Source organism: Orycteropus afer, unplaced genomic scaffold (genome assembly GCF_000298275.1).
Source record: "Orycteropus afer afer isolate SDZICR_OR568_19922 unplaced genomic scaffold, OryAfe1.0 scaffold00096, whole genome shotgun sequence".
Lineage (NCBI taxonomy): Eukaryota > Metazoa > Chordata > Mammalia > Tubulidentata > Orycteropodidae > Orycteropus > Orycteropus afer.
Genome location: NW_006921683.1, coordinates 2371829 through 2384913, shown reverse-complemented (window position 1 = coordinate 2384913; position 13085 = coordinate 2371829).

Here is a 13085-nt window from a genome sequence, read left to right as displayed (position 1 = left end):
CAGAAGGAAGGTTGGGCATTCCTACTTCCGTAGTGATACTGCCTTGGAAACTCAAGGAGGGGTCGCTATGAGTCGGGGCCGACTCGATGGCAAATTGTCTTTGTTGAAGAGGGTCTATGCAGTCTTTCTGCCTAGTCTGGCATCTTGCCGGAACCCTCTTCATTATTTTTTAATGTAGCATAGTATTCCATTGTTTGAATGTACCATAATTTGGTTATCCATTCATCTATTGATGAGCATTTAGATTGTTTCCATCTCTTTGCTCTAATGAATTTTTCTGTGACGAACTTGGGTGTGCATATGTCTATTCATGTCCTGTCTCTCACTTATTTAGGATATATTCCTAGTGATGGAATTGCTGGATCAAATGGTATTTCTATTTTCAGTTTTCTAAGAACACCATACTGTTTTCCATAATGATTGTGCCATTTTGCAGTCCCTTCAGCAGTGTATGATTTTCAAACTCTTCGCATCCTCACCAGCATTTGTTAATTTTTGTCTTGTTGGACTTTGCTATTATGGCTGGGGTAAGATGAGATCTCATTTTTGTTTTGATTTGCATCTCTCTAATGTTAATGACCGTGAGCATTTCCTCATGTGTTTGTTGCCTGCCAGTATATCTTTTTTAGTGAAGTGTCTCTTCAGATAATGTCCTTCTTTGTCCCTTATGCTGTTTTGCACCTTGAAGTCTATTTTCTCATAAATTAATACTACCACTCCTGCTCTCTTTTGGTTGCCATTAGCATGGCATATTTTTTTATACCTCTTAACTTTTAATTTGTTTTTATCTTTGCGTCTAAGGTGGGTCTCTTGCAGGCAGCATATAGATAGGTCTTCTTTTCTTATCCAATCTGCTGCTACTCTCTTTCCCTTGACTCTTGCATTTAGTCCATTCACATTGAGTGTAATTACTGACATGTATGAATTTATTGCTGTCATTCTATTATTTTTGTTGTGTTGTTGGTGATTTCCTTGTTCCAAATATTTTTCTGTACTGAGCTCATTTTATTATAAAGTGTTTCTTTTATTCTCTTCATTATTGTTGGTTCTGTGCTTACTAAGTCCATGTGTTTTTCTTCTTTCTGAGTATGCTTAAGATAATTAATTTTAATTAATTTTCTTTTTGGTTATCAAAGTAAATTCTTATCTCCTTTAGTTTGAAACAGTCACTTATATAAAGACATTGTCCTGTCTTCCTCTCCATCTGGAGGTTTTGAAATTAAAACTTTGATTGCCTCTATTTGCTTTGTTGCTGGTGTCATCTGCAGATTAACTCCCCTATTTCTCTGTATATATTATTTTAAGAGTTTATTTTGAGCTTGTATTTCTGATTTGTTTTTTAATTGGTGATATTGAGTGTCTTGATTTTAATTTGTTGTTATCTGTTGTGGTTTATCTATTGGAAGGACTCCCTTTAGCATTCCTTGTAGGGTTGATCTGGTTTTCACAAATTCCCTGAATTGCTGTTTGTCTGAGAATGTCTTGATTTGACCCTCATATTTGAGTTATAATTTGGCTGGATTATAATTCTTAGTTGGAAGTTCTTTTCTTTCAAGATTTTATATATACCATACCATTGCCTTTTTGTTTGCATGGTTTCTGCTGAGAAACCAGAACTTACTGTTATTGGTTGTCCATTGTAGGTGACATTTTATTTTTTCCCAAGTTGTTCCCAAGATTATTTCTTCGTCTTTGGTTTCAGAGAATTTGGTTATAATATGTGTTGGTGACTTTCTCTTGGGATCTATCCTGTATGCTGTTTGTTGAACTTCTTGGGCAGACGTCTTTTCTTCCTTCATGATATGGGGAAATTTTTCTGTTAGCAAGTCTTCAACATTTTTTCTCAGTTTATTTTTGTCTCCTCTTTTTCTGGTATTCCAATTAGGTATATGCTGTTTCTTTTCATGACATCCCATATAACTCTTAGGTTCTTTTCATTTCTCTTAAATATTTCTTCTGATTTTTCTTCATATAGGCTAGCGTCAAGGGATTTGTCTTCTAGTTGGGAAATTAGTTCTTCAGCCAGTTCTAGTCTACTCTTTTATCCTCCCACTATAATTTATCTATCTCTGTAATTTAATGTTCATTTTCAGGATTTCTAATTGCTGTTTTTGTATGAATTCTAATTGTGTATTTATCTTGTTATTTTTTCTTGAACAGTTTTCCTGAATTCTTCCAATATACTGTCTGTCTTCTCATTGTTTCTGTTTTTGGTTTCCTTGAGCTTTTGGAGAGTTCTGTATAAATGTGTCTTCTGAATTTCTTCTCAAATAGTTCTATTGTTTATTTTTCTTCCATGGTAGATAATTCTTTACCCTGGGCTTTAATTTCTATTGTCTTGTCCTTTTTTTTTTCCCCTCTTTTGATTTGAGTTTGTCTACTGTTTCCTACACATTTTGAAGTTGTTGTCTTTAATTGTTAGCTATGTGTTGTTTTGTTGCACCTTGATTTTATCTTTTACTATATCTGAAAGTTTGGAGCAGGTGTACTTCTTTGGTTATTAACTCGGCTATATTGGATTGCTCTCATCTCTCTCTTTGTTGAGGTAATCACTGGAGGAGATGTGAGTTCAGGTCTCTGTTCATCGTGAAGAGGAATTGGAGTTGGGACAAGCAAGTGTTGTCCACCTTCTGTCATTGATTTTGTGGCACAGGAGCTATTGGTGTTACTTGTCTATTGGGTGAGGTGTTCATTGCAATAACTCCTCTTGCCTGGTAGAGGATTAATGTGTTCCTACTATTGGATGAGGCAGGGGAGGAGAAGAAGAAGAAAAAAAAAAAGCACTAGAAGCAAATTCCCAGATAGAAAGGTTGAAGTTTTCCATGTTTAGAGTGAGATAGTTCAGTCAGTGATGCATGTACAAGCAGGGTAGTTTGTGTCTTCCTGGGATGTCTACTAATGATGATGTCCTACTCTCAATTAAAGACCCACAGTTCAAAATTGACAGAGACCTCAATGGGTAGAGGGCCATTACTTTCTGCTTGGATTGAGAAGCTGCAAAAACCCAGCACCCCAGTCCATTCTGTGCTAAAACAGGTCCTGAAAGAATTGAACCCCATCCCACTGCCATGCACTCACTCTGGGGCTCTGCCTACTCAGAGGGAGTTTCTCCTTTTCTCCCACTCCTTTCTGGACTCCACTGCAGCCCAAGACAAGGGGGGGGGTCTAGATTTGTTTCCAGTAAGATTATCTACTCACTCAGAGCCTGAGGTTGCCACCAAAAACTCCCAGGGTGGGTGTTCTGAGTCCCAGTGCCTCTGTGGTTTCTGTGATTTTCTTTCTCTTTCTTTCTTTCTTTCTCTCTCTCTCTCTTTCTTTCTTTCTTTCCACCTTCCCTCCACCAACCTCTTTTGTATTTCTTATGAGTCCTCTCTGTCTCTATCTCTGCCAACTAGGTGAGTTCACTTATTTTTCCCAGTTATTTAATCTGCTCTTTTTCTCTGTCCTCACTAAAATTGATACTTTATCTTCTCCTTAGTTTCTCATAACTTCAGTATCATTATTTCTATCTGCTTTACCTAGTGACTCAGGAATTAAGTTGGTAAAGGGGTCAAATGTGTGGGTTATAGGTATGATGCCATCTTCCCCCATCCTTAATTTGTTATAGCACAGTTGAATGCCTTTGTAGAGTCAATAAAACACAAGTAAACATCCTTCTGGTATTCTTTGGTTTCAGCTAAGGTCCATCTGATATTAACAATGTGTTTTGATTAGTGTGTGTTACTCTAACAGAAAATACCACAGGTGGATGGCTCGATCAAACAGGGAGTTTATTCTCTTACGGTTTTGGAGGCTAGAAGTATGAATTCAAAGTTTCAGGCTCTATGCACTGGGTGAAACAACCTTGAGCTCCAGCTCTGCCTCTTGCTCCTGGCCCATTGAAGGTGGAGGCTTTCTTCACTCAGGCAGCTGCTGGCTGCTGAGGTTGACAAAACCAAGGTTGATAAGTAAAAAGTCACAGTCCCTTATTACCAAACCACAGGGCAGGTCATTGAGTCAAGCCCATTAAGAGTCCCAAGATTGGTAGACAATATGGCAGGCTGTTGAACAATGACTCATCTACATGTAGGATTCAAGCATGCCAAAATCTGCAGACCATTTTCAAAGCTTCTCCTTATATATGGGAAACAAACCACATCCCTAAAGCAACTACTCAAGTACTTATGGCAGATTCCACCATGGAGTTGGTTGCCAGTCTCATCATGGGGAATAACTACCACCAGCTGGCCATCCACTCAAAACCAGGCCCAGCCAAGTAGACACACAACCTTAACTACCACAATTCCACCCCTTGTCAACTTGGCACCTATACAGATCTCCTCCACTAGGTGGCTCCAGTTCCCACTTTATGAGTGAGGACCTCACCTCCTTAGCCTGGCAGACCCTGTTCATCTATCTGTTTGGCATGACAGCCCTTCCCCCACACTCTTGGGCAGTGGCTATGGCTCCATCCCACTAACCTACATGAACGAGCAGCTCCACACTCCAGAACCAAGTTAATGAAGGTCTGACTCTTTGAAACCTAAAGGGCTATGGTTGTTCAACCCCCAGGGGTCATGGCCTTACTCTTTGAGGCTGAGCCAGCTCTGGTTCCAGTTTTCTTCGTCTCTCTACTTCTGTCAATTAATGCTTGAGGGCAACCCACTCCACCAGGAATCTTCCTGCCCAAAAGACATTTAGCTTTCTTGCTTTATAGGCTAGACAACCTGCTATTCCATCTCATGCCAGTCTCTTCTACCAGTTAATGTCCACAGGCAACACACTCCACCGGGCATGTGCCTACCAATGATATCCAGCTTTCTCCTTTGTGGGCTGGTAAGCCTGCTGCTGCCTAATGCTGATCTTTCAGCTTTGCTGCTGCCTTCTTTCTGCGAGGTCTTTCTGCCAATGTCTCAGGTCAGGAACACACTCCACTCCTGTTTCCACATTTTAGATGTATGTCAGAGCAGCACCCCACTCTCTTGGTACCATATACTCTTCTGGTTACTGTATGCTATTCTAGCAGAAAATACCACAGGTGGATGGCTCGATCAAACAGGGAGTTTGTTTTCTTACAGTTTGGAAGGCTGGAAGTCTGAGCTCAAAGTGCCATACTCTAAGGACTGGGTGGAAGCCCCTCAACCTCAGCTCTGCCTCTTGCTCCTGGCCTACTGAAGCTGGAGGCTTTCTTCACTCAGGAAACTGCTGGATGCTAAGAGTGACAAACCCAAGGTCAATAAATAAAAAGGCACAGTCCCAATATTACCAAACCATAGAGCAGGCCATTGATTCAAGCCCATTAAGAGTCCCAAGATCAGTAGACAACATGGCAGGCTGTTGAACAATGACTCACCTACATGCAAGATTCAAACATGTCAAAATCTGCAGACCATTCCCAAAGCTTCTCCTTATATATGGGAAACAGACCACATCCCTAAAGCAGCTACTCAGCTGCTTGCAGCAGATTCCACCATGGAGTTGGTTGCCAGTCTCATCATGGGGAATAACTACCACCAGCCGGCCATCTACTCAAAACCAGGCCCAGCCAAGTAGACACACAACTTTAACTACCACAAAATGCTATTCCTCATTCCATACCTCTTCGAATCCAGCTTTGACTTCTGGCAATTCCCTGTCAATGTACAGCTAAAATTGTTTTTGAATTGTCTTCAGCAAAATTTTACTTAGAAATTATACTAATGATACTGTTCAATAGTATTTGCATTCTTTTGGACCTACCTGTCTATGGAATGGGCACAAATATGGATCACTTCCAGTCATTTTGGCCAGGTAACTGTCTTCCACATTTCTTTGCATAACCAAGTGAGCACTTCCAGCATTTCACCCATTTCTTTAAAAGTCTCACTGTATATTCTGTCAATTCCTGGAGCCTTGTTTATCACCACTTCCTTCAGTATGGCTTGGACTCCTTCCTTCAATACCACTAATTTTTGATCAAATACTACTTCTTGAGAAGATAGAATTAATTATTTATGACATTTAGAAGAGAGAATACATAGTAAGCACCCAATAAATGTTAGCTAATGTATTATACCAACACTCTTCTGTCAGTTTTTTGTCCTGTGGTGGCATGTGTATTACTGTGATGCTGGAAGCTACGCCACCAGTATTTCAAATATCAACTCAGTCACTCTTGGTGGGCAGGTTTCAGTAGACCTTACAGACAAAGACAGACTGGAGAGAAGGACGTGGCCCATTCAAATTCCAGGGGGGCGGGGAGGCCACTAAAAATCTTAGGAATAGCATGAAATAATTTTCTGATATAGTACCAGAAGATGAGCCCCTCATCACAAAATGAAATTATTACTAGAATGTCACACAATTATAAGGGTTAAAGGAGGTGGTGTACATGAAAATGCCTAAACCCATACCTCTACCACTCATCTGTAAGTTTGTTTTATTGTGTGATAGCTCATGTGTTGCTGTGAGGCTGGACACTGTGTTGTTGTTGTTGTTGTTATGTGCCATCGAGTCGGACCCGACTCATAGTGACCCCTCCTTGGGTTGCCAAGGCAGTATCTCTGCGGAAGTAGATTGCCCCATCTTCCTTCCAAGGAGTTGCTGGTGGTTTTGAACCACCAGCCCTCTGGTTAGCAGTCCAGTGCCTTAGGCACTATGCTACCAGAGCTCCCGATGCCACTGATAAATCAAATGCCAGCAGGGTCAGCCACAGTGGACAGGTTTCATCAGAGCTTCCAGATTAATACAGACTCAGAAGAAGGAAGGGGCCATCCACTTCTCAAAGAATTGGCCAATGAAAACCTATGATAGCAGTGAAACACTGTCTGATATGTTACTGGCAAGCCCTGGTCTGATATACTGCCAGAACATTCCAGAAGATGAGTCCCTAAGGTCAGAAGGCAATCAAAATGCAACTGGGGAAGAGCTATCTCCTCAAAGTCAAATCGACTTTAATGACATGGATGGAGTAAAGCTTTGGGGACCTCCATTTGCTGATGTGGCACAACTCAAAATGAGAACAAACAGCTGCAAACATTCATTAATAATCAGAACATAGAATGCATGGAGTATGAATCTCGGAAAACTAGAAGTTGTCAAAAATGAAATGGAACACATAAAGATCGATATCTTAGGCATGAGTGAGCTGAAATGGACTGGTTTTGGCCAGTTTGAATCAGACAACCATATGGTTTACTATGCTGGAAATGACAAATTGAAGAGAAATGGCATTGCATTAATCATCACAAAAAATGTTTCAAGATCCATCTTGAAGCAAATGGCTGTTAGTGATAGGATATCGTCCATATGCCTACAAGGAAGACCAGATACTACCACTATTATTCAAATTTACACAGCAACCACAAAAGGCACAGATGAGGAAATTGAAGATTTTTACCAAATTATGCCATCTGAAATTGACCAAACATGCAATCAAGATGTATTGATTATCACTGGTGATTGGAACACAAAAGTTGGAAACAAAGGAGAGCAACTAGTAGTCAGAAAATATGGCTTTCATGATAGAAATGATGCGAGAGATCACATGATAGAATTTTGCAAGAACAATGACTTATTCATTGCAAATACCTTTTTTCAACAACATAAATGACAGTTATATATGTGGAATTCATCAGATGGAATACACAGGAATCAGACTGACTACATCTGTGGAAAGAAGTCATGAAGAAGCTCAATATCATCAGCCAAAACAAGACCAGGAGATAAATGTGGAAAAGACCATCAACAGCTCATAGACAAATTCAAGTTGAAGCTGAAAACAATTAAAACAAGTCCAGGAAGGCCCAAATATGACCTTAATTATATTCCACCTGAATTTAGATGTTGTTGTTGTTGTTGTTGTTGTTATGTGCCATCGAGTCGGACCTGACTCATAGCTGCCCCTCCTTGGGTTTCCGAGGCAGTATCACTACGGAAGTAGATTGCCCCATCTTCCTTCTGAGGAGTGGCTGGTAGGTAGGTGAATTTAGATACCATATGAATATATTTGAATTGACATATGAATATATTTGACACTTTGAACAAGAATGAGCAAAAACCAGAGGAATTGTGGGATGTCATCAAAAATATCATATATGAAGAAAGCAAAATGTCATTAAAAAGACAGGAAAGGAAGAAAAGACCAAAATGGATGTCACAAGAGACTCTGAAACTTGGCCTTATCACCATACTTTTTCAGTCTGTATATCGAGCAAATGATCTGAGAAACTGGAATATATGAAGAAGAACATGGCATCAGGATTGGAGGAAGACTTATTAACAACCTATGGCATACAGACAACAAAACCTTTCTTACTGAAAGTGAAAATGACTTGAAGCACTTACTGATGAAGGTTATTGAATACACCAGCTGTCACCTCTACATAAAGAAAACAAAAATCCTCACACTGGACCAATAAACAGCATCACTATAAATGGAGAAAAGATTACAGTTGTCAAAGATTTCATATTACTAGATTCCACAGTCAACACCAAAGGAAGCAGAAGTCAAGAAATCAGACAACATATTGCACTGGGGAAATCTGCCGCAAAAGAATTCTTTAAAGTGTTGAAGAGCAACGATGTCACTTTAAAGACTAATGTGTACCTAACCCAACCCGAGGTAGTTGCAGTCACCTCAAATGCATGTGAAAGCTGAGCAATGAATAGGGAAGACCACAGAAAAATTGATGCTTTTGATTTGTGGTGCTGGAGAAGAATACTGAAAGTATGATGGACTGCCAGAAGAACTAAAAAATCTTTCCTGGAGAAAGTGCAGCCAGAATGCTCCTGATGCTTTTTGGCAAAGTGGAGGGTCAATAAAGAAGGGGAAGACCCACAACTAGATAGATTGACATAGGGGCTGCAATGATGGGCCCAAGTATAACAAGGATTGTGAGGATGGCAAACAATTTTTGTTCTTTTGTACATAGTGTTGCTAGGAGTGGCAGCCAAGGATCACAATGAACAGAACAAAGGATACTGCATGATGTGAATAAGAAAGACTGCCAATAAATAAATAAATAAATAAATTGGTGCATTTGGGTTTTGGCACTGGCAAAAAATGTTGAATGTACCATTGACTGCTAGAAGAACTAACAAATCTGTCTTGGAAGAAGTATAGCTGGAATGCTTCTTAGAAGAGAAAATGGGGTTCTGGTAAGATGGTGGAATAGGCAGAAAGACTGCACAGACCCTCTTCAACAAATAAAAGGGGAACCAATTAACACAGCTACAGAAGATAATCCTAGACCCCTAAGCCTTGAAGGGAAGGATATAGAAGTGGACTAAACTCCAACTAGCAGAAGAATTGCATGAAGACACCAAAAAAGGAGACATACAGAGCTGTGGTCTGGTAGCGATCCTGATGTCACAGACAGATTGGATATTGCAGAGTGGTGGTAGGAACTAAGAATTAACCTAAACATCAGCCCTGTTAGCCAGGGACTACACGGAGGACCACTCTGGTGGCTGATGAATAAAAGGGGAAGCAGCGAAGAGGAAGGCGGGCTGAGCTGTGGATTTTGTCAGTCCAGAGGGTGCAGCCATTTTGAATGTTTACAAGCACTTTGACCATTTTGGATATGTAAAGTGACAGCATTCTCCCAGATTCCAGGGACTTAAGAACAGGCTCCATTTGCGGGAACCCCAAGGAAATTCCGGACCCAGACGACTGGAAAGGTGTGACATTCCCCTTATTACTCTTATACCCCACACCCTTTTGGTGAACAGAGATGTGGCCATTCCTCACTCCTACCAACTTTCTGTGCCAGCAGGAATTCCATCCCAATCTGTGTGCTCGAACAGAGCCTGGATACCCTGCCCCATCCTGCCCCAATTTTTGTTTATTTTTTCTGTTTTTTAGTTTGATTGTTTTTGTCTGTTTTAAAATTACTATTATTATTATTAAATTTGTCCTTTGTACTATTATTCTTTATTCTTCCACTCCCAGATTCTAGTTTTCAGCCTTTTTCCTTTTCCTCCTGGTTGCAATTTTTTTTCTTTCTCATAGATAACCCCATTCCATGTTTTTCTTTCTACTTTTTTCCCATTCTTTTCTTCATTATTCTCCTTATCTACCTTTTTTCTCTTATTGCCCTTCCCCCAGATATTGCAGAGTTTTTTCTTCTTATTCTTCTTTTTCCTTTTTTGGGTTATGGTTCCTGTGTGATTACATGGTGTTTTTATTGTCCATGTGCTTTTACTTTTTTGATGGTTATTCAATTGCTATTTTTGTCTAACTGAATGGAAGACTGCAACAGTCCCCATATGATACAACTACACCCACACCTCCTACAGCTTCACTTACTGAGTGAGAGCCACCACTTCCTTCCCCACCAACGGACCAACGATAAACAACTACCAAGAAGAGCTTGACTCACCCTTGGCTGCTCTTCACAGTTAACTGAGATATAAATACAAAAATGCAATGATGTCTCAGAGACAACAGACCATCAAAGTCCACACAAAGAAGCAACATAAAGTGGTAGAAACAAGGGAGCAGGATACAGACCCAGAACACATCCCTGAGGAAGAAGCAGCTTTGGAACTCTCTGATAAGGAATTCAAAAGAATTATCTTTAGGTATCTTCAAAGGATTGAGAGAGAGACCAAAGAAAACAAAGAAAAAAACTTAGAAGAATTTTGGAAGAAAATACAAGAACAAAATGACAAAATAAATGAAAAATTAGAAATGATTCTAAATCTACAGATAGAAATTGAGAAGAGTAATGCTAAATTGTCAGAAATAGAAAACACATTGAAAGGGCAAAGGAATAGAATCGATGTAATGGAAGACAGAATTAATGAGATTGAAGATAAATACCTGAATAATTATTTGGAAAGGGATCAATCAGAAAAAAAGATCAAAACAAAATGAAAAAAGCCTAAGCTTCATGTGGAATACCATGAAAAGAAATAACCTACATGTCACTGGAATTCCAAGAAAAGAAGAGAAAAATAAAACCACTGAGAAAATTGTCCAAGATTTGTTGAAGGAGAATTTCCCTGATATGATCAAAGATGAAAGTATATCCATTTAGGAAGTCCAACAAACCCCAAACAGGATAGACCCCAGAAGAAAATCACCAAGACATATCATCATCAAGCTTATCAAAACCAAAGACAAAAAAGGAACCTGAAAGCAGCACAGGAAAAACAAAAAGTTACTTATGAAGGACAGCCAGTAAGAATAAGCTTTTATTTCTCAGTAGAAACCATGCAAGTGAGGAGGCAATGGGATGGTATATATAAAACCCTGAAAGATAAAAATTTTTAACCAAGAATTATATAGGTAAAATTGTCCTTCAAATATGATGGTGAAATTAGGACATTTCCACATAAGGAGAAACTAAGGGAATTTGTTAAAACCAGGCCAACCTCACAAGAGATGCTAGAGGGAGTCCTTTGAACAGAGAACAAAAAATTGCAAATAACAACTGACCATTAAAACACAAGATGACATAACCCACAAATAACTTGCAAAAATATTTGAAGTTCCTCGTTGCTTTCCCTGGTAAAAGAACATCTAAAAATATTAATTTCTTTGAGCAAAGAGGAAAAGGAAGAGGAAGTAAAGCAGAAAAGAAAAGAAGCTGCAGTTAATATGACAGTACATTTCATCTTAATACCATTACAATCTCCTACCATCATCAATATCTCCAGTGCTTCTTTCCCAAACAGGCACTTGGCTGAAGGACATCTTTCATCAAGAATGGAGTGTATAGTGCAGTGCAGTGAGGGTCACCAAGTCTCTCTAGTCACACCTGTCTCCTTTCACTGCATCTTGAAGAAGCAAGCACATGCACATTCATTACTCTAGAATGGAAAAATTTTTAGTATCACTACAAGGGTATCTTAACCAGAGTCCTGCCCCTACAGCTCAAGTCTCAGATTCATTAGGGATAGAAGCTCATGGAGTAGACTACTTGGCTTCTGTTTTTTTCCCCTTTCACTTTTCATGGACCCTCTCCTTTTTCCTCACCAAGTCTCTACCTGATGCTTAGTCTCTTTCTCAGAGTGATTATCAAAGTCAACCCCAATGTATAGCTCTGCAATAAAACTCTTCTAGCTCCAATGTCACTGATGCTTGTTTCTTCCTCCTCTCATGGGTGCTGCTACTCTGGCAAATGCAGCCCCTCCAGGAAAAAAAGCATGAGACTAGAAAGCAACCAGGCTAGAAAAAACCCTCACTGGATTTGTTTCCATCATATCACTTCCAGGCAGCTTGAGACAACTACAGTCCTATCTTGTGTTCTCACCTTACTATGTTGAGGCTTTTCTATTCTAATAGCTTAATAGAATGGAAAGATAGAAGTTACCAGAAATATTTTCATTCAATTAACTTTTACTTTGTGTTTGTCACTGTTCAAAACAACTTTTTGTTCATTTACTCTCACAATAAATCTGTGCATTAAAGTATCATAGACTTGTCCAAATTCTCACAGCTAGTCAGTAGTGGAGTCTGGATTGAATGATATCTCCATTGCCACAATAGCTACAGCAATGAACCTGAACATGCTGGCAATCATGAGGATGATGCAGGACTAGGCAACATTTTGTCCTATTTTATATAAGGCACCATAAATTGGAGTCATTTCAGTGGAAGCTATCTACATGTTTATCTATCTGTCTAACAACCGTCTGTCTGTCTGTCTATCTATCTATCTAACCATCTATCTCTGTTTCCTCTGGGTGACTTCCTATGTTGCAAAACATCTTTGCAGAGAGGTCTTTTTCAGAATCCACTCTCTGACAAAAGCCTTGCTTGTTTCATGGAAGTGGGAAGCAGCCATTGTTTGAAATTACAAAGAAAGTTACTTCTACTAATGTTGAGTTTACCTGGAACTCTAAAACCTATAACTATAAGGCAAAGTCCCAAATAAAACACTGTTTTTGTTTTTATTTAAAATTCTAGGAGGAAATAGAAAATATTTTCCCTCTGTACTCAGCACGGATGACCCAGGAGACCAAGTCTCTAGGATCCATCGCTGTCAGTAAATGGAACAAAATGTTTTCTTTGCAGCACAATCACTTACTTTAGATGATCTGGGGAGTGTATGCTGCAGTCAGCAGTGATATTGTTTCACAGGATTCAGACAAAGTCAATAGCTTTTATTCCAAGAATA